A 19,885-nucleotide genomic window follows, 5' to 3' on the forward strand; every position below is an offset into this window, starting at 1 on the left:
AAAAGCCTCGATCCCTTTTAGCCAATACCTACGAGCAAGAAGAAATTGCTCTGAAGACCTTACATATAACAATGAATGCAAACTATTAAGATCTAGATTCAAGGAGTTAGGTTATCCGAACCGCATTCTCAAGCAGGCATTCCAAAGAGCCAGTGGGATAAACAGACATGTGAGCCTGACGACTAGCAAACCTAAAGCAGACTCAAAGATACCAAGGTGTATCGCCACGTTCGATCGAGGCTGGAATACCATGTCTGATATACTGCACAAGAACTGGCCAATTTTACTTCATAACCCCCTTCTGAAAGACATTCTCCCCAACTACCCTCCATTAACAGCACGGAGACCCACCAACTTACAGGACCTCCTTGTCCATAGCCACCTGTCAGTACCATCCTCACCTAGCAATTGGCTAACCAATACCAAAGGGACGTACAGGTGTGGCCACTGCAAGGCATGTGGATATATTACACCCTCCAAGACTGTCCAGTCAGCACAGTCCAACATCACCATAGCCACTAATGCACTGGTGAATTGCAGCACCACCCGGGTTGTCTATCTTATAACATGCAGCTGTGGTGCACAATACATCGGAAAAACATTCCAGCAATTCCGTAGGAGAATTTTACAGCACATTAATTCAATAGCAAACACCACCACCCCTACACCAGTGGCTAGACACATTACCAACTTTCATGAAGGCAAACCGGATAATCTAAGATTTCAGGCAATAGAGAAACTGTTGCCCAATCCCAGAAAAGGAGATTTTAATCGGATCTTGTTACAAAAAGAATCTAAGTGGATTTATCTCTTTAAGACGTTGGCCCCATCGGGATTGAATGAAGAATTCAATTATACCGCATTCATTCACCGATGACAAGCACTGTTAACAATCTATTCTTCACCTATTAGCACTTTGTTGCACTATCACTACTTTTGACATTCGTTATTAACCGTTCTAACTCACACCAATAATGACAGGTCTAACTTGTTTGATAGACCACTAACTATAACATTAACATGCATTATCTTTTTGTCACAATGCGACCCATCCCTTATTATAATTTAAGGGCTAGCAGTGGTTAATAAGTATTACTGTTGGGCTAGGGGGCAGATCCTAAAAAAAATTTTTTTGCTCTCCCCCTTTCCCCTGTCAGCACCACTCCTGGGTCGTTGAATGCTTCGTGATCAGACACACAGATCACGATCTTTTCGTTGGCTAGCGCTATACCTTTAATTTTGGATGCACCCAGCCTCCGTAGTGACTCACTACTGCTGATGACATCACATCTTTGGTCGATCCAATGATGACTCTTGGCGGGGTATTTAAACTCACTCTCTCTGGAGAGCCGGTTCCCCCTGATGAGCCTGTCTCTGGCGAAACGCGCGTCGGGGCTCGATGTTTGGTCCTGTGCAACTTACTTTAAGTTGATTTTGGTGCTATCATGCACAGAGACATTGCACTTACCTTTGCTCTGCCCAGGATTTCTGGACCTCTCCTCTCTTAATCTCGTAACATCAGATTAACAGTTCTACTCAGCAGGTTAGCAAGCTTTCTATTCTCACGGCTAGGTGCCCTCGAAGGCACAGATTAGGTTATTCATTTGCTTGGAGACTTTATTTTAGCACGTTAGTGAGCTGATTACCCTCATTGCTAGGTGCCCACGAAGGCACAGTTTAGGGCAAAGCCTGTATACTTTATCTTAGCACGTTAGTGGGCTAATTACTTCACTGCCAGGTGCCCTTGAAGGCACAGCTCAGGGCACTTATTAGCAATAGATTAACATATATATATCTTTCCTTATACTAGGTGCCCATGAAGGCACAGTTCAGGATTACTGCTAACCAACGTACAGGTTTGCTATTACAGCTAGCCACTAACTACTGTACAGCATTGCCACTATAGTGCTTACTTTGACTATACCCCCCTGCATACTTATTGGGACCCTGTTGTACTCTGTACATACGCTGTGGTATTCCCCAGGGGGTTGACAGCCTGACAACCAGTGTGACTATACCAAGTCTTGCATACCTAACATTAGCTGCTTACTTATCATTATTAATTTTTTGGCTCTACCCTCCTGCATATCCATTGGGGTCCCTGCTGCACGTTATTGCTACACAGGGAAATTACCTAGGAGGTTGTTAGCCCTTGCAGCCATTGATACTAGCTACTGTACAACTTTATCGCTATTCTAGCGAAGTGCTCACCAAGGCACATACCAGCCATACAAGCTATGTCTACTATGGGAATTGTTTAGACCGTTAACATACTCTTCTCATATAAGCAACGTGCTGTTTGTTGAGCTATATCATACTATATACCCATTGGGACCCTGTTCTATACACACACTCCTTCACACAGGTGTATTCCTAAGGGTGATATCAGCTCATGTTTTTATATATATGTGTGTCCTTTTTTGATTGTTCACTGTCTTTCCGTTTATGCACACCCAGCAATTGTAGTCATAGTCATCTCGCCTGCCCCAATTATCCATTATTGAGGCAGTAATACATAGCTACTTTGTTAGTCTTTGGTGTGTGTGTTTTTATTTCAATTTATTAAAGTATATTTTCTTGATATCTCTCGCTATTTAGGGACAGTCCCCTTTCTCTTTTTGTTTGATATCAATCTCCCACTCGATGAGCCTCATCCAGCCAAGGAGATCGGAGCACTAAAATCCCCTCACTAACATAGAACTCACACAACTAATACATTTCTGAATAGGGACATAATAATCAATATATCCCTGAATAGCTCACCCCCACTACCCTTTGAATAAAGAGCATCCTCATTCTACATTCAGTGTCCAATCGGCACCAAGGAAATGATTTGCCGAACCGTGACAGATCTCCAATGCGGTATGGAGTTCCAAGTGGGCAACCTGAACTTCTGCATCTCTCCCTGGTCTCTACCAGGGTGTTATCGAAACTCGATGGCTAACATCGTGGGCGCCTGTACACCTGCATCGATGGATACTGGCGAAGACCTCAGGGGTGGTGAAAATAGTCAATTTTTAGTAATGATCAGTAATGTTAATGACCTGACACTAATTAGAGAAATGTTTTAAATTTGTGCCATTTAATATGCATACTAACAGCAGCATTAGGAAATCCCACATGTTTGAAAGATGGAAAATACATTTAAAATTTGGGGTATACATATTTAATTTTCACAAAAATATGGGGTCCAGTAATCATGATTCCCCTACGAGTAATGTTTTTTTTGCCTTATCACACACATTTTTTTAATGAAAGCTGTTTAAATATCCATATGTAGATTTTTCTTTGCAGAGCTGTTATAGTTTTGCCCATAGCTGACAAGCAGCTGCTTGTTTAAACAACTTTTTGCCTCCATCATGATATGCAGACCCAGGTGGGGTTTGCCTATCACAAGAGGGATCTCTTTTCTCTTTCACGTAAGACACTTGCATTCTGAGCATTTTAAGTACAGTAGCTGCCCAGACAGGCTCTCAACAAAAGATGGGATATTGAGAAATCTTGTCATGCAAACCGTTCACACTCAGCCCCTGCTACAGAGAAACACTACACTAGCACGTAGCTACACACATACATTGCTAAACACACTCATTAAAGCTTTTTTTTATTTAGACACTCTTTTGGAGTTGCAATTTTACAGCTGGAAACCAATGGGGAAGAAGCTGGCAAAAAGAGGGCAAAAAAGTTAATTCCTGGTCATCTGGTTGGTTCAGTATCAGATCTCGCCATCTGGCTGGCGCTCAGTACTGAATCATAGCATTGCAGTGGACTCCTTCGTTTCCCCGGTCATTAGAATTCGGCATTTTGTGCAAAGATTCTCAGGCCCTTGGTCCATGACTCCAAATGGCACAGGGCTACTTCATGAGTCCTTACCCCTTAAATGATCAACTTACTGACCTAACACTCTGATCCTTTGATGATAAAGCACTCAGGCCACTTCATTGACTTTAGTGGGTCACTGGGTGACATTAGTGGTCCTTTAAGTCCACCTCTAGTGGCTGTCAACAAGAGGCACTTCCATGGCGCTGACCATACAAAACTCAGTCACATGATGCAGAAGCTCCCATAGGAAAGCACTGATTTAATCACTAGTACATGCTAGTGATTGGGCAGAAATGGGGCAGAGGCTGGTAAAGGGCAAATATGGAGGAGAGGTTGGTGAATGGGTATCACGGTGTGACACTCAGAACCTGGTATACCTAGTAGAAGAGACCGAAAAAACATATTACCAGACGTTAGAGTTGGTGGACTTAATGTAGAAAACAGTAATAAACGTGGTCAGTGGACAAGCCAAGGTCAGGATAATCAGAGGTACTAGCCAGGTCAGAATCACAGAATAGTGGAAACAAATAACTAGCCAGGTCTGGGATGTAGAGGTACTCTGAATAAAAAAAAAAAAAAGTCAAGATCAAATTAGAAAATACCAAGAACAATATAAGGAATATATTAAACGGAACTGCAACAGAACAGGATCTAGTAAGTATCACAACAATGGATAAGCATGAGGTAGAGACATGTGAGGGCAATCCTGGGGGAGAAGCTGGTGGGGGAGACATGGGGGAGATCATGGTGAGGAGATAATCATGTTACTGAGACTTGTGAAAGGGTAGCCCCAGGGCAGAGACTGGTATGGGGGTAAACACAGGGGGGAGACTGGTGATGGGCTGGCATGGAGGAGAGGTTGGTGATGACACGGGGTCTGCGTGGGTTAGTTGGCGTACAAATAGAGGGTGTGACGAAAGTATGAGAGACACCAATGAAGGGACAGTGGATGAAGAAAAAGTGAGTGTGTTTGGCTGTAGTACAATGTGATACAGGGTGGGGCAACGGGTAGGTTTGCAGAGGAGTGAAGGGCCATAAGAATTGGGTCAGAAGCAACTGGTCTTGATGCTACCTAGCAAATCTGATTTATGGAACCTCGCAACACCCCTGTTTCAAATGATTACGACTGTTTTTATCAGTTGTCTTGAGTAATATCTGTCACAATACCTGTCCCTTGTGGCGTCATGCGATCACAAAGGTGATGTATCTTCTCTGTTCTGATGCACAGCCAATCATCCCTAGCTTCCTGATGGCTCATTATGACACCATATATGACATGGAAACCCCATTGATCTCCTTTAATAATGTCAGTCTTTGTGGTACTCTTTGATGATGTGTACCCACTTGTGACATCATTGCCCTCTGTAACCAATCACAAACCAGCACAGGATATATAAACTTCCTGGCTGTACTTGTTTCCTTGCACTGTCGTGGTTTCTGGTTACCTGACCTTGGCTTCCTTGACCATTCTTGAGCTCTGTAACCCTGACCTTGAGGCTTGTGTTCCATTTCTGTGTACCTGTATAATCCCTGCCCTCGGTTTGTTAACTTTTATTCGGTGTCTGACTATAATCTCAGTGCTAGCCTGGCCTGTCTAAGGACCAGTATGCATATCGTCCTTGCATATACCTAGGTTTGTGTATTAGGATCAGGCCAATCATGACAATAGCCAATAGGAAATGGCAATGAATTAAGCGTTTTTTCCTAAAATTTAAATTGTATCTATTCAAGTTTATTTTATAAAGATTCTGCCTTTATCATAGGTGTGTGCAGCCCATTCCATGAGTGTGCACCAGGAAATTTCCCCCCTATGTTATTTTTTAATGTTATTATTATTATTTATAAAGTGCCAACAAATTCTGCAGCGCTGTACAATGGGTTATGCAATGTGAATATGTATTACAATGTTGAGTGGATGTGTGGTAAGGGTGTATGTCTTGTGTACATAGAAACATAGAAACATAGAATGTGACGGCAGATAAGAACCATTCGGCCCATCTAGTCTGCCCAATTTTCTTAATACTTTCATTAGTCTCTGGCCTTATCTTATAGTTAGGATAGCCTTATGCCTATCCCATGCATGCTTAAACTCCTTTACTGTGTTAACCTCTACCACTTCAGCTGGAAGGCTATTCCATGCATCCACTAGCCTCTCAGTAAAGTAATACTTCCTGATATTATTTTTAAACCTTTGTCCCTCTAATTTAAGACTATGTCCTCTTGTTGTGGTAGTTTTTCTTATTTTAAATATAGTCTCCTCCTTTACTGTGTTGATTCCCTTTATGTATTTAAATGTTTCTCTCATATCCCCCCTGTCTCGTCTTTCCTCCAAGCTATACATGTTAAGATCATTTAACCTTTCCTTGTAAGTTTTATCCTGCAATCCATGAACCAGTTTAGTAGGCCTTCTCTGAACTCTCTCTAAGGTACCAATATCCTTCTGAAGATACGGTCTCCAGTACTGCGTACAATACTCCAAATGAGGTCTCACGAGTGTTCTGTACAATGGCATGAGCACTTCCCTCTTTCTACTGCTAATACCTCTCCCTATACAACCAAGCATTCTGCTAGCATTTCCTGCTGCTCTATTACATTGTCTGCCTACCTTTAAGTCATCAGAAATAATCACCCCTAAATCCCTTTCCTCAGATGTTGAGGTTAGGACTCTATCAAATATTCTGTACTCTGCCCTTGGGTTTTTACGTCCAAGATGCATTATCTTGCACTTATCCACATTAAATGTCAGTTGCCACAACTCTGACCATTTTTCTAGTTTACCTAAATCATTAGCCATTTGGCTTATCCCTCCTGGAACATCAACCCGGTTACATATCTTAGTATCATCAGCAAAAAGACATACCTTACCATCAAGACCTTCTGCAATATCACTAATACAAATATTAAAGAGAATGGGTCCAAGTACAGATCCCTGAGGTACCCCACTGGTGACAAGCCCAAGCTTCGAATATACTCCATTGACTACAACCCTCTGTTGCCTGTCACCAGGGCCGGCCTTAGGGGTGTGCGAGCTGTGCGGCCGCACAGGGCGCCATGTAGCAGGGGGCGCTGTGCGGCCGCACAGCCGGCCGGAATTTTAAAAAAAAAAAAAAAAAAAATATTATTTTTTTTTTTACATTTCCGGCGGGGGCGGAGCTTACCGTGCGGCGGGGGCGGAGCTAAAAGCGCCGGAAAACTGCTGCAGGGGAAGCAGGAAGGAGTCCCTGCTTCCCCACCAAACAGTCACCAGGAGCTGCACTGCCTCCACAATGAGTGATTGTCAGGTGAGTGTGAGTCTCTGCCTGTGTGTATTACTGTCTATGTGTGTATGACTGTCTGCCTCTGTGTGTCTGTGTGTATGACTGTATGCCTGTGTGTATTACTGTCTGTGTGTGTGTGTGTATGACTGTCTGCCTCTGTGTGTCTGTGTGTTTGACTGTCTGCCTGTGTGTGTCTTTGTGTATGTCTGTGTGTGTGTGACTGTGTGTGTGTGACTGTCTGCCTGTGTGTGTGGATGTCTTCCTGTGTGTGTGTATGGCCGTCTGACTCTGTGTGTGTGTGTGTGTGTCACATACAACCAATACACGCATATCACACACTGTTAATACACCCATTACAAATATCACACATAGCATACATATCACACCTACTATCACATACACAGACAACACAAACATTACAGCATACATGGATGACCGGGGGGGGGTGGGGGGGCGCTGTGAATATTTTTCGCACAGGGCGTCTAAATGCCTAAGGCCGGCCCTGCCTGTCACTCAGCCACTGCCTCACCCATTCAACAATATTGGAATCCAAACTTAAAGATTGCAGTTTATTGATAAGCCTTCTATGTGCAACAGTGTCAAAAGCCTTACTGAAATCTAGGTAAGCAATGTCTACTGCACCACCCTGATCTATAATTTTAGTTACCCAATCAAAACAATCAACAAGATTAGTTTGGCATGATCTCCCTGAAGTAAACCCATGTTGTCTGTGATCTTGAAATCCATGTGTTTTTAGATGTTCAACAATCCTATCCTTTAACATGGTTTCCATCACTTTCCCCACTACTGAAGTAAGGCTTACTGGCCTATAGTTGCCCGACTCCTCCCTATTACCTTTCTTGTGAATGGGCACAACATTTGCCAACTTCCAATCTTCTGGGACTACTCCTGTTATCAATGATTGGTTAAATAAATCTGTTAATGGTTTTGCTAGTACACCACTAAGCTCTTTTAATAGCTTTGGGTGTATTCCATCAGGTCCCATTGACTTATTTGTCTTTACTTTTGACAGTTGAAATAGAACCTCTTCCTCTGTAAACTCACGTGTAATAAATAACTCATTTATCCTTTTTCTTAACTGAGGTCCCTCTCCTTCATTTCCATCTGTAAATACCGAAGAAACATATTCATTGAGGCAGTCAGCTAGACCTTTATCCTCTTCTACATACCTTCCTTCTTTTGTTTTTAATCTAACTAATCCTTGTTTTACTTTTATTTTCTCATTTATGTATCTAAAAAAAGTTGTTCCCCCTTTTTTTACTGACTGTGCTATTTTCTCTTCTGTGTGTGATTTGGAAGCTCTTATAACTTGCTTAGCCTCTTTCTGCCTAATCTTATATATATAGAGCGGCATATAGAGCGGTATATAGAGTACAGCAGTATATATAGAGCAGTATATACAGTAGAGCAGTATATAGAGCAGTATATACAGTAGAGCAGTATATGCAGTAGAGCAGTATATAGAGCAGTATATATAGAGCAGTATATACAGTAGAGCAGTATATAGAGCAGTATATACAGTAGAGCAGTATATAGAGCAGTATATAGAGTAGAGCTGTATATAGAGCAGTATATACAGTAGAGCAGTATATAGAGCAGTATATACAGTAGAGCAGTATATAGAGCAGTATATACAGTAGAGCAGTATATAGAGCAGTATATATAGAGCAGTATATATAGAGCAGTATATACAGTAGAGCAGTATATGGAGCAGTATATACAGTAGAGCAGTATATAGAGCAGTATATACAGTAGAGCAGTATATAGAGCAGTATATACAGTAGAGCAGTATATACAGTAGAGCAGTATATAGAGCAGTATATACAGTAGAGCAGTATATAGAGCAGTATATAGAGCAGTATATATAGAGCAGTATATACAGTAGAGCAGTATATAGAGCAGTATATACAGTAGAGCAGTATATAGAGCAGTATATATAGAGCAGTATATACAGTAGAGCAGTATATATAGAGCAGTATATAGAGCAGTATATACAGTAGAGCAGTATATACAGTAGAGCAGTATATAGAGCAGTATATACAGTAGAGCAGTATATAGAGCAGTATATATAGAGCAGTATATACAGTAGAGCAGTATATATAGAGCAGTATATAGAGCAGTATATACAGTAGAGCAGTATATACAGTAGAGCAGTATATAGAGCAGTATATACAGTAGAGCAGTATATAGAGCAGTATATACAGTAGAGCAGTATATAGAGCAGTATATATAGAGCAGTATATACAGTAGAGCAGTATATAGAGCAGTATATACAGTAGAGCAGTATATACAGTAGAGCAGTATATAGAGCAGTATATACAGTAGAGCAGTATATACAGTAGAGCAGTATATAGAGCAGTATATACAGTAGAGCAGTATATATAGAGCAGTATATACAGTAGAGCAGTATATACAGTAGAGCAGTATATAGAGCAGTATATACAGTAGAGCAGTATATAGAGCAGTATATACAGTAGAGCAGTATATATAGAGCAGTATATAGAGCAGTATATACAGTAGAGCAGTATATAGAGCAGTATATACAGTAGAGCAGTATATACAGTAGAGCAGTATATAGAGCAGTATATACAGTAGAGCAGTATATACAGTAGAGCAGTATATACAGTAGAGCAGTATATAGAGCAGTATATACAGTAGAGCAGTATATAGAGCGGTAAATAGGCAGCAGTGAATGGATTCATAGAGTGTCTGTGTATATTTTAATCGAACTCTAATCTACACACAGACTCCGGGGACCGTGACGTCATGTGGGCGGGGAGTGGGCTCGGGCACACGGTCACGTGCTCGAACGCTCTCCCTCTGTGGTACAAACACAAGATGGCGCGAGAAGGTGGTGGGCACCGCTGACTGGCACCGGAAATACCGGGAGAGCCCTGGGGGCAGAGGTGAGGGCGGCACGGCGGGATCAATGCGGGGGGGGGGGATACGGAGGGAGAGCCGTCAGTGCCGGGGATTATCTCCAGCTCAGCGGCAGCAGGGATGGAGATAACGGGACGGCTCGCTGAGTCTGACCGGAGACACCGACCGGGACACCGGGGCCGGCTCTCTGTCACCGACCTGGGCCTGGCCCACCGCGCAGCGATACTGACTGAGAGAGCGAGTGTCACCTGTCAGAGTGAGTGCTTGCTATCCGAGTGACTGTCACACTGAACTGAGTGCCTGTCACCTGCCATAGTGAGTGCCTGTCCTATTGAGTGCCTGTCACCTGCCATAGTGAGTGCCTGTCACTCTGAGTGCCTGTCACTTGCCATAGTGAGTGCCTGTCACACTGAGTGCCTGTCACCTGCCATAGTGAGTGCCTGTCACACTGAGTGCCTGTCACCTGCCATAGTGAGTGCCTGTCACTTGCCATAGTGAGTGCCTGTCACACTGAGTGCCTGTCAACTGCCATAGTGAGTGCCTGTCACTTGCCATAGTGAGTGCCTGTCACTTGCCATAGTGAGTGCCTGTCACACTGAGTGCCTGTCACCTGCCATAGTGAGTGCCTGTCACACTGAGTGCCTGTCACCTGCCATAGTGAGTGCCTGTCACTTGCCATAGTGAGTGCCTGTCACACTGAGTGCCTGTCAACTGCCATAGTGAGTGCCTGTCAACTGCCATAGTGAGTGCCTGTCAACTGCCATAGTGAGTGCCTGTCAACTGCCATAGTGAGTGCCTGTCACTTTCCATAGTGAGTGCCTGTCCTATTGAGTGCCTGTCACTTGCCATAGTGAGTGCCTTGGACTTGTCACAGTGAATGCCTATCACTTGTTACACTGAGTACCTGCCATGATCCATCCTGAGGGCCTGTCACAGTATCTGTCACAATGAGCGCTTGTCACTTGTCATACAGAGTGCTTGTCAACTGCAACACTGAGTACCTGTCATTAGCCAGAATAGTACCCATCATACAGTACCTGTCATTAGCCAGAATAGTACCCATCATACAGTACCTGTCATTAGCCAGAATAGTACCCATCATACGGAGTACCTGTCATTAGCCAGAATAGTACCCATCATACGGAGTACCTGTCATTAGCCAGAATAGTACCCATCATACGGAGTACCTGTCATTAGCCAGAATAGTACCCATCATACGGAGTACCTGTCATTAGCCAGAATAGGACCCATCATACGGAGTACCTGTCATGAGCCAGAATAGGACCCATCATACAGAGTACCTGTCATTAGCCAGAATAGTACCCATCATACGGAGTACCTGTCATTTGCCAGAATAGTACCCATCATACGGAGTACCTGTCATTAGCCAGAATAGGACCCATCATACGGAGTACCTGTCATTAGCCAGAATAGTACCCATCATACGGAGTACCTGTCATTAGCCAGAATAGTACCCATCATACGGAGTACCTGTCATTAGCCAGAATAGTACCCATCATACGGAGTACCTGTCATATGCCAGAATAGTACCCATCATACGGAGTACCTGTCATATGCCAGAATAGTACCCATCATACTGAGTATCTGTCATTTTCCAGAATAGTACCCATCATACTGAGTATCTGTCATTTGCCAGAATAGTACCCATCATACTGAGTATCTGTCATTTGCCAGAATAGTACCCATCATACGGAGTACCTGTCAATGTTTGTCTGTCACCAGTCAAGAGTGTATGTCAGTTACTTGTCAGTCACTCAGAATGAGTGAGTGCTTGTTACAGACAGGTCATGCTTATCACCTATGGAAGTGAGTGATTGTTTCAGCAACTAGCAAGGTTATTTAGTAAAGGGAATATCCAAAGTGAAATTCAAATTGTAGGCCTAAAATAGCTAAACTGTCAGCATAGCTGGCTTAGAGATTTCAGATTTGGCTATTTTGACCTCAAAATGAAAATTCACTTTGAATTCTCACTTTTAGTAAATACACATCAGTGCCTATTTTTTTTTATTTTTTTTTAAACCAGAAAGTGACTGCTGTTACACACAGCTGACAAAGTGAGTGCCAGCTTTAATTAAAGTAGGGTTCTTTCATTAGTGGATGCACGCTCTCCGTAGTAACAAACATTCACTTTGTCACAGGCTTGTTGCATAACCTTAGTGCTTTTCATCTATTATTCTGAGTGTCCATCACCTCTAATTGTGAGTGCTTGCTTGTAGATTCCAGCATGCACATGAAGTGCATCCCATTGTATATTGCTGCAGAATTTCTTGTTGCTTTATAAGTAATACTAATAATGTAAAATTGTAACGTGTTTGAACATGTGTGGGAAGGATATTTTTTTTACTTGTTAATAACCACATTAAAGTTTCATTATTACTAAACTTGGTATTTATTTTTTTTATTCCTCACGAACGCTAAAATGTTGTTATTAGTGTGGGGATACTCTGCATTCTTAGGTGCCACAAACTAGTGAGTGGAGTTTGAAACTTTTCTACGTCCAGGCTCGGTAAAAGTGAGGGTGCTAAATGGTGACTAAAGACACAGGGTTATTCAGTATAGTGTTAATCATGCATTCAATGTTAATTTAAAATTGAAGTCCACAGTAGACAAACTGTAAACATACTTGACTTTGAAAATGTTTACAGTTTGAGCTAAAACCTACAATTTGAATTCCCAACTATTCGGGTGTTGGTGAATAACTATGCATTGCCAGATTCTCTTTATATTGATTTTTGCATAATTTATCATCTGTACATATGGTATCTTTGTGGGAGATTTAGTTAAACTCACAGCATATCAAGTAGTTGATAGTGGAGACTGTTTATCTTGATATGTAGCATTTCATTGCCTGATATTGTGATTTTGCAGTAATGTTTGCACTGGGGATCCAAAATAAAAGCTCGACTTTATGTCTTTATACACTCGTATGCAAAGTGTATATTTATCATCAAAAAAAAATTTTGGGTATAGGAGGATCAGGATTTTAAAGTTGTTTGAAATTTTTAGTGCATCAGTTTGTTTTCATGTTTTGTCCTGGTTCTCATAATTATGGGTTAATTAATCACTTGTTAATTCGGCCAGTCCTATGATTTATTTTGCCTCTATAACTGTGTACATGTAAAGAGATTAATCCTTCCAGCAACTGTGTATTCATATTGATACCTTGTTGTTTTAAAACACCTTTTGTTTCTAAGCAGGCCTACAGTTTAATACAGTCCCTGGTGGAAAGGAAAGGGTTTGCCGGTTTCTCTGTCAAAATTCCCAAGCTACAAAAAAGCTGCTGGTAAATATTAGGAACCTAGAGAGTGTGAATGATGAAAACAGATGAAAGTTGACAGTAGAGAATAGAAAGGTGAAATCTTGTATTTTGTCTTCAGCTCTTTGTAGTGAATTGTATTTTTTTTCTTCATACAAAAAGCCAATTCTAACCAGTTCATTGCCAATAGCTGAACATGATATGGTTATATAATATTGTGTGCTATTCTTCGCATTGGTACACTGGCTGCTGCGCACCTGAGGAAATGATGAGCTTCCTTTGTATATCTGGAATATCACACAGATCTTTCTTGTGTTACCTGAGGCAATAGCCCATCGACATGATTATGAATGTCTGTGGCACTGGATTAAAACCAGGAAGGTACTAGGGAGGACACATAAATATTTACATCAAAAGCCCCTCTGAAAAATCTATTTTGAGCAAAATACTCCTCACGATTGAGAACAGTTTGACATACTTAGACTTATTCCTAAAAAAAACATGGTCACTGTTAGACATGCCAAATGCATTTTCCTTTATAGACAACTAGTTACTCACACAAGTAGACTTGTTTTATTAGTCCTGGTGTCAGAAGAGAGTTTTGGCCTGCTGTACACACTTTGCTAGTGAGTGGTCACATGTATTGTGTTGCGAGTTGTGGCTTGTTTGCATGGCAAGGAAGTAGGTATTTAATTCAGCTAGATGTGGGAGCCAGTCCTTGTTGGAGTTTACTTGGAAGTTCAGTTCCATAATGAGCAAGACCAACTAGCCCTTGGAGAGATCTAAGTATATACTGTTCTGGTAGCTCATAAAACATGAGACACTGGAACCAGAGTCCAGGGGGTGTCCCAAAGCATCACACATTACCTCTATGGATGGAAGATCACTGAAGTGATGCTCTTGAATGTCAAATTTAGCATATGTTAAATTAGGCACATCACACTTGGTTATATGTCCACTGGGGAAGACAGCAAGTTCCCGTTCATCGTAGTCAGAAGGCTGTCTGACAACAAGTGAATTGCACAGGTGATGCAGTCACATGTTAATATCCACTTTTATGCTACTGAACAAATGTTAAAACTTTTGTAACACTTTTGTTTTATCAAGCACAGTTTATACTACTCAGTTGTTTAGTGTTTCAAAATGTATTCTATTTGTCATTGATTAAAAATGATGTTTAGGGAGTTACTTTAATGAAAACATGACAGTAACGTAACTTGGCTTTCACTGGTCGTTCTCTGTTAGAAAAAGGTGTGGAAATGTTGTTATAGAACAGTTCTAGAACATTTTTGTATCCGTGACAAATAGTGTGTTCCTTTTTTTTTTTTAGTCCCATTTTTATTGTCCATGGCCTCATTTTCAGTTAATATTTCTCCTCACTTCTAATCTTTTCCCACCTGTATTTCAGGACCTACATCCATCATTGCTTCCTGTGCCCTCTTCCTCTTTGCCAATCTGGCCTTCCCCCTCCAATTTGGCCTCCTTTCTGTAACTATATATTGTTAAAAGAACACTGCAGACTTTTAAAGCACTTTTTAGCTTGCTTTATGTGTGTCCATTTTACAATAAGTGCAGATTTCAATAGAAATTGGTACTTTTATAAATTAACTTTGTTACACCCTCCTGGCTCTCAAGTAGTCAATGGATCCTGTTACTTTGATTGTTTTGCTCTGTGGAGCTCAACTCAAGAGGCAGACAAATGCCCAGAGAACTTGCTTTGCAAATACTTCTCTTTGAGCTGCATTGAGAAGTCTGTGATTGGACAGAAGGGCTTGTGAATGCAGCAGACATGAAAACTGCGGCTTTTGCAAGCTGTTTTTACATATACCCCTATTGAAAAAAAAAAATGCATGCATGTTTTCATGTGGGGTGTATCTACTAAACAGTGTGTGTGTGTGTGTGTGTATATATATATATATATATATATATAATATATATGTGTGTGTGTGTGTGTTTTTTGTATTTGGGCAGTGGAGTATCCCATTTCGCTCTACCTTCGATATTAGTCAAGCTCCCCCTCTTCTCTCTATTCCATGTCCTCACTTTGGTCTGCCATCTTGTTTGCTTATTAACAATGCTGGCTGTTGCAATACAGTTGAAGATTTCATTGTACATGAAATGCTTTACCGGGCAGCTTTTATGTGTGTTTCCAGAATTGATAGCTACCTAATGGCAGACACTGAACATCAGAAACCTATGATCTATTTAGGCTGCAATATTTGTAATTAAGTGGTACTTTTGAGTGTCTTTTTCTGTCGATTCCTATAAATGACAGTTTTGGCCTGGTATGTAACCGGTCAAGTGTACTGCTATATGATTCAGAAGCAGTTGAATATTTCTTGTACTGAGAAAATTGGCAAAAATATATGGAAATAACCCAGGCTAGTAAAATATATTGTTTTCTTGATATAAGATCTAATTTGGCACTTCTATCTAGTGTGATAGTGGATAGAGCAACATATTTTTTTGTTTAGTGGTGCAACATATTTAAGAAATACAACACATCCTGGTGACCTCGGGCAAGTTGCTGTTTAACAGCTCTTCTATCCAGAGCATTATATGTGCCCCCTCGGACTAGAGTAACACTAAGACTCTGTCTACTGCACTGCTTATACTGCCATGCATGTCACTGTGCTGCAGCTGTAATTAGTAAATTTGTACCATTACCATGTCACCATGTTATTAATATTAGTGCAATGACGCCATAGGAAATCACCCTGCCTGCACTACAAATGTTTCTGAGCTTCTAGCCTTATGTCATGACCACTAGTTTGTAATCATAATATGCTAGAGGTGCAACTGTTTATTACCACTACACAAGGGTAATCTATAGCAACGCCATACTCTACTAGTAAGGTTCAACACGTTGATATGCACATGCGCCTGCGCTGACCCCACCCCCGATCCGCTTCCTTGGCATTCCCAATGGAAAGCATCGAATTGGCTGAGATTGTCAATTCTGATGGTCTCAGCCAAGGGGATGGGGCCAAAAGCTGTGCTGGCCAATCGCCATCTCCTTAGAAATGCATTGAATCAATGCTTCCCTTTGGGGAAAGTTCAGCATTTCCATGCAGGGCTTATTTTTTTGTTTTTGGTTTTTTAGTTTTGTTTTTGAATGAATTCCTTTTAAAGCTGGCCTGTTGTGTTTGGAGTTAATGTATGTGAAACAAAGCAATCAAAACAAATTTGTGAATAATTGTTTACTGTTTTTAAGTACCAGATTTCTTCTAACACAGTTATTGCATTTAAAGAGACCCTGCAGGCCCACATTCATCACCCTCCCCTTTTTTTCATTAATTATGGCGATAACACTTTAAAAGTTCTAGAAGCTTTACCTGGATGAGTAAGTAGATAACTTTCCTTTATTCATCATTTGTGAACTACTCCTCATCAGTGGTGTAAAAATGAAATGGTTAATTTAGCCATAAAGATTACCCGACTGAATAAATCTCTTTTTATGCCACTTTGGAGTGAGGACTTGTTTACTAATCCTCTATTATTAGTATTTACTAATTTATTATTAGGCAAGTATCTTCTTGACAATTTACCGTAGGTAGAAAGCATTTCTTTTACTGTGTACATCAATTTATATGTATTCAGGACAGTAATTCTATATGAAGGTTTTGTCCTGCATGCCACTAATTGTTTTGTTGAGATACAATGTTCCTGCCTTCTAAAGGGAAACCATTAATTCAGAGGTAGTGTTACATCCTAATTGTTAAAGGAACACTTTATTTTTTAATACAATTTAGTAAATATACCCCTAAAGAAAACAGGCATGTATTTTTTCCCTTGCATATCATATTAAAAACCGCTTGCATAAAAGACCTGCTTTCTGCAGCCTTTGCAATGCATCAGTCAGCCACTTTCATTGAGAAGCCTTGGTGATGAAGCCACTTTTGTTAGCACTATTGAGGTAACAGAAGTTGAAGAAAACCTCTCCAGAAAAAAACAAAACTGTCCCTCCCCTTGCCGGCCTGGAGCATGTGCACGTGCTCTGAGCCGGTGAAACAGACCAATCAGTTAATGCTCCCCTTCTCAAAAGGGTTGAAGTTCCCTTCAATGGGTTACTCCAAGCATCATAACCAGTATAGTCTGATGTAGAAGTAAAAGTAAGAAGTAAGATGTACCCTGGCCCTACTCCCCAGGAACGTTTAATTATAAAATTATAATTATATATTGCCTTTTTTTTCAGTAGGTACTGGACATACTTTGTGTTATGTCTGCATTTTATTTGGTGAGTGGTGTTATTTTCTAAATTTTAATGATGTTTCCTTGGTGAACATTTTTTACTTCATCATGGCATCATGCAAAGTGCTATTACTATGGTTTTGTTATCCCGACACCTGTGGCTTGAGGATGTCATGGTTTTTGCCTAGTGGTGCATGAGACAGTAAAAAAACGTTGTCAAACATCAGCCAAAGCTCAGCAAGCTTCTTTCCAGAGCACGTCTTTAGGGCTGGCTGTTGAATAATCAGTTGCGATATGGAATGTATGCCATGTGTAATCCTTCCTCAGTGCCTATTGTCTATAACTCTGTTACAGGTCATGTGCTTGAATTCAATGGTTCTTATTGCAAGCCAGTCCTGGAAATTTCCACTAGCCAAGTTTCCTGCAACATTTCTTCTCCTTGCTATAGGGTTTATTCCCTAAATACTGAACTGTAGTGAATTTAAATGAAATTATATTGTTTAGGTAACAATTGTGGATCTGGAAACCTTATCCAACTCAGAGGTCAGTCACAACCTGGCTATTTTTGCCTAAATTTGCAAATGGGTTTTACATTCATCACAATTCTGGGTTTAGCAACTAAACCCATCAATCTTTTTTTTTTTTTTTTTTTTATTGTGATATGTGTATGGCCATCTTATTGTATGAACAGAGTTTAATTTGATCAAAAAATAACAGCTTCAGCTCCTTGAAATTATTTGGGTAGGTGTGACTGGGTGCCATCTTACCATTATGGCTTACCATTATGGCTTTTAACATATAAGTTGGGGCTCTGGCACCCAAAACGGCTGCCTGCAGCTTCCTTCTTTTCAGACACTACAGTATGAAGATTGCTTAACTGGGGGCCTGGTCTCAGCTAATGCTATAAAAATCACTTATTTCCCATTGAGAGAAATAGTATGTACTACCTGGACACTCGCGTGTTTTGGAGGGGGAGTGTTAAAAAAATAAAAATAAAAAAACAAATAAAAAAAACAACGGAAGAGATATAAAACAATATGTTGTTGCCAGTGGTAGACAGTCTTTAATTTTGTGTTTGTATTTGCATGTCATAATATTCATACAGTTGTCTAAATGTGTTTTTAGAATAAAGGTAGCAAGCAGACGGGGCCATAAGATTCTAGGTCTCTTAAGTGATGAAATACTGTTTATTACAGTACATAAACTGCAGTTTATAAGAGGAACCCTCCGAGCACCATAACAACTTCATCTTAAGGAAGATATGGTGCCAAGAGGCCACAGGTGCACTCTTACCTTAATGGTGAGCCTCCAACACCGTTCCTCAGTTTTCCCCCAGAAATGTAACTTTTACAAGCCAGTTTTGCAAATGGGGAGTTGCTGATTGGCTGAGAGCGTCAGCTGACCACATTCAGCCAATTAGGGGTGCCCGTGCCCGGTGGCACTCTGTGCTTCCTGAAACGGAGTTTCAGAAGCCGGATGCTGAATCTGAGGATTGACATTGGAGGCTCACTTTGTAGTTAAACTGTTCGAGAATTGGTACCTCCTGGCACCATAACTATTGCATTCAGATAAAGTTGTTATGGTGCCTAAACTGTACCTTTAAGGGAAAAATGATCAAACCATCAATTATGACTCTGGATGCTGCCAATCCACAGATTCCTATAGTTCTAGTTACCTGCATAATTTTTCTTCAATTCATTTTTTATTTAAGATTCACGTTATATGGGGTACAGAAGGAAAAGGGTGGGGGGCAGAGAAACATACACAGTTCAAGCATTGCAATGTGCAAACATAATTGCGATTGAACAAGTTGCGATTCTAAAAGTTGCATGATACTTTTCTCGTTATATTGCCTGGCCTGACATGGCCGTACATGTCGTTAGGTGGGTCAAACATGCTTGTTACTGTCTCAAAGTCTGGGTCTAAATCGGATATGCTGTACAAGCCAGTGCATGACATTAAACTATTGTGCATCATTTATTATCTCCCATTATCAAGTTTGGGTGGAGTGATTGTGTATGATGGAATAGTGTTACTTGTGTGGGCTCCCATCTGTGTTGTGTGGTTGTGCCATCTCTGCCAATTGATGTGAGTGATGTCCCTGTGTTTGGACATAGCTGTTGTTAACATCTCATACCTAAGGTATTGTCGGATTTTGTGACTTAACATTGTTGAGGGTGGGCACTCCTATTGTTTCCAGTGGCAAACAATGAGGTTACGTGCTGCCAGGATCATGAGTATTAGTAATTGTCTGTCATGGAGAGGAATTTGGTTAGGAATTAGTTTAAAAAAAAAAAAAAAAAAAGCCTATCTCTGGAGTGAACGTCATCTCTTGGATTCCCATTGAGCTACACAGTTTCTGGACTTCTGTCCACAATGGATTAATTTCTGGGCATTCCCACCAAATGTGACTCATGGTACCCTTGGCTTGACCACA

The 19,885-nt window shown here is 40.9% G+C and overlaps 1 protein-coding gene across 5 annotated transcripts in view; it reads left to right on the plus strand.

The window, feature by feature from the left end:
* The window catches only part of DENND4A (DENN domain containing 4A), a 165,452-nt gene that overhangs the window by 14,132 nt on the left and 131,435 nt on the right, over positions 1 to 19,885 (plus strand). The window contains exon 1 of one of the 5 annotated variants that reach the window (XM_063448762.1): positions 9,925 to 10,006. The exons of the other annotated variants lie outside the window; for them this stretch is intronic. The gene's annotated coding sequence lies outside the window, so the exon portion shown is untranslated. Of the gene's footprint in view, positions 1 to 9,924; positions 10,007 to 19,885 lie in introns of those variants that run through there. 5 annotated transcript variants of the gene reach the window in all.

The sequence above is a fragment of the Pelobates fuscus genome, chromosome 3 (assembly GCF_036172605.1).
Source record: "Pelobates fuscus isolate aPelFus1 chromosome 3, aPelFus1.pri, whole genome shotgun sequence".
Classification (NCBI taxonomy): domain Eukaryota; kingdom Metazoa; phylum Chordata; class Amphibia; order Anura; family Pelobatidae; genus Pelobates; species Pelobates fuscus.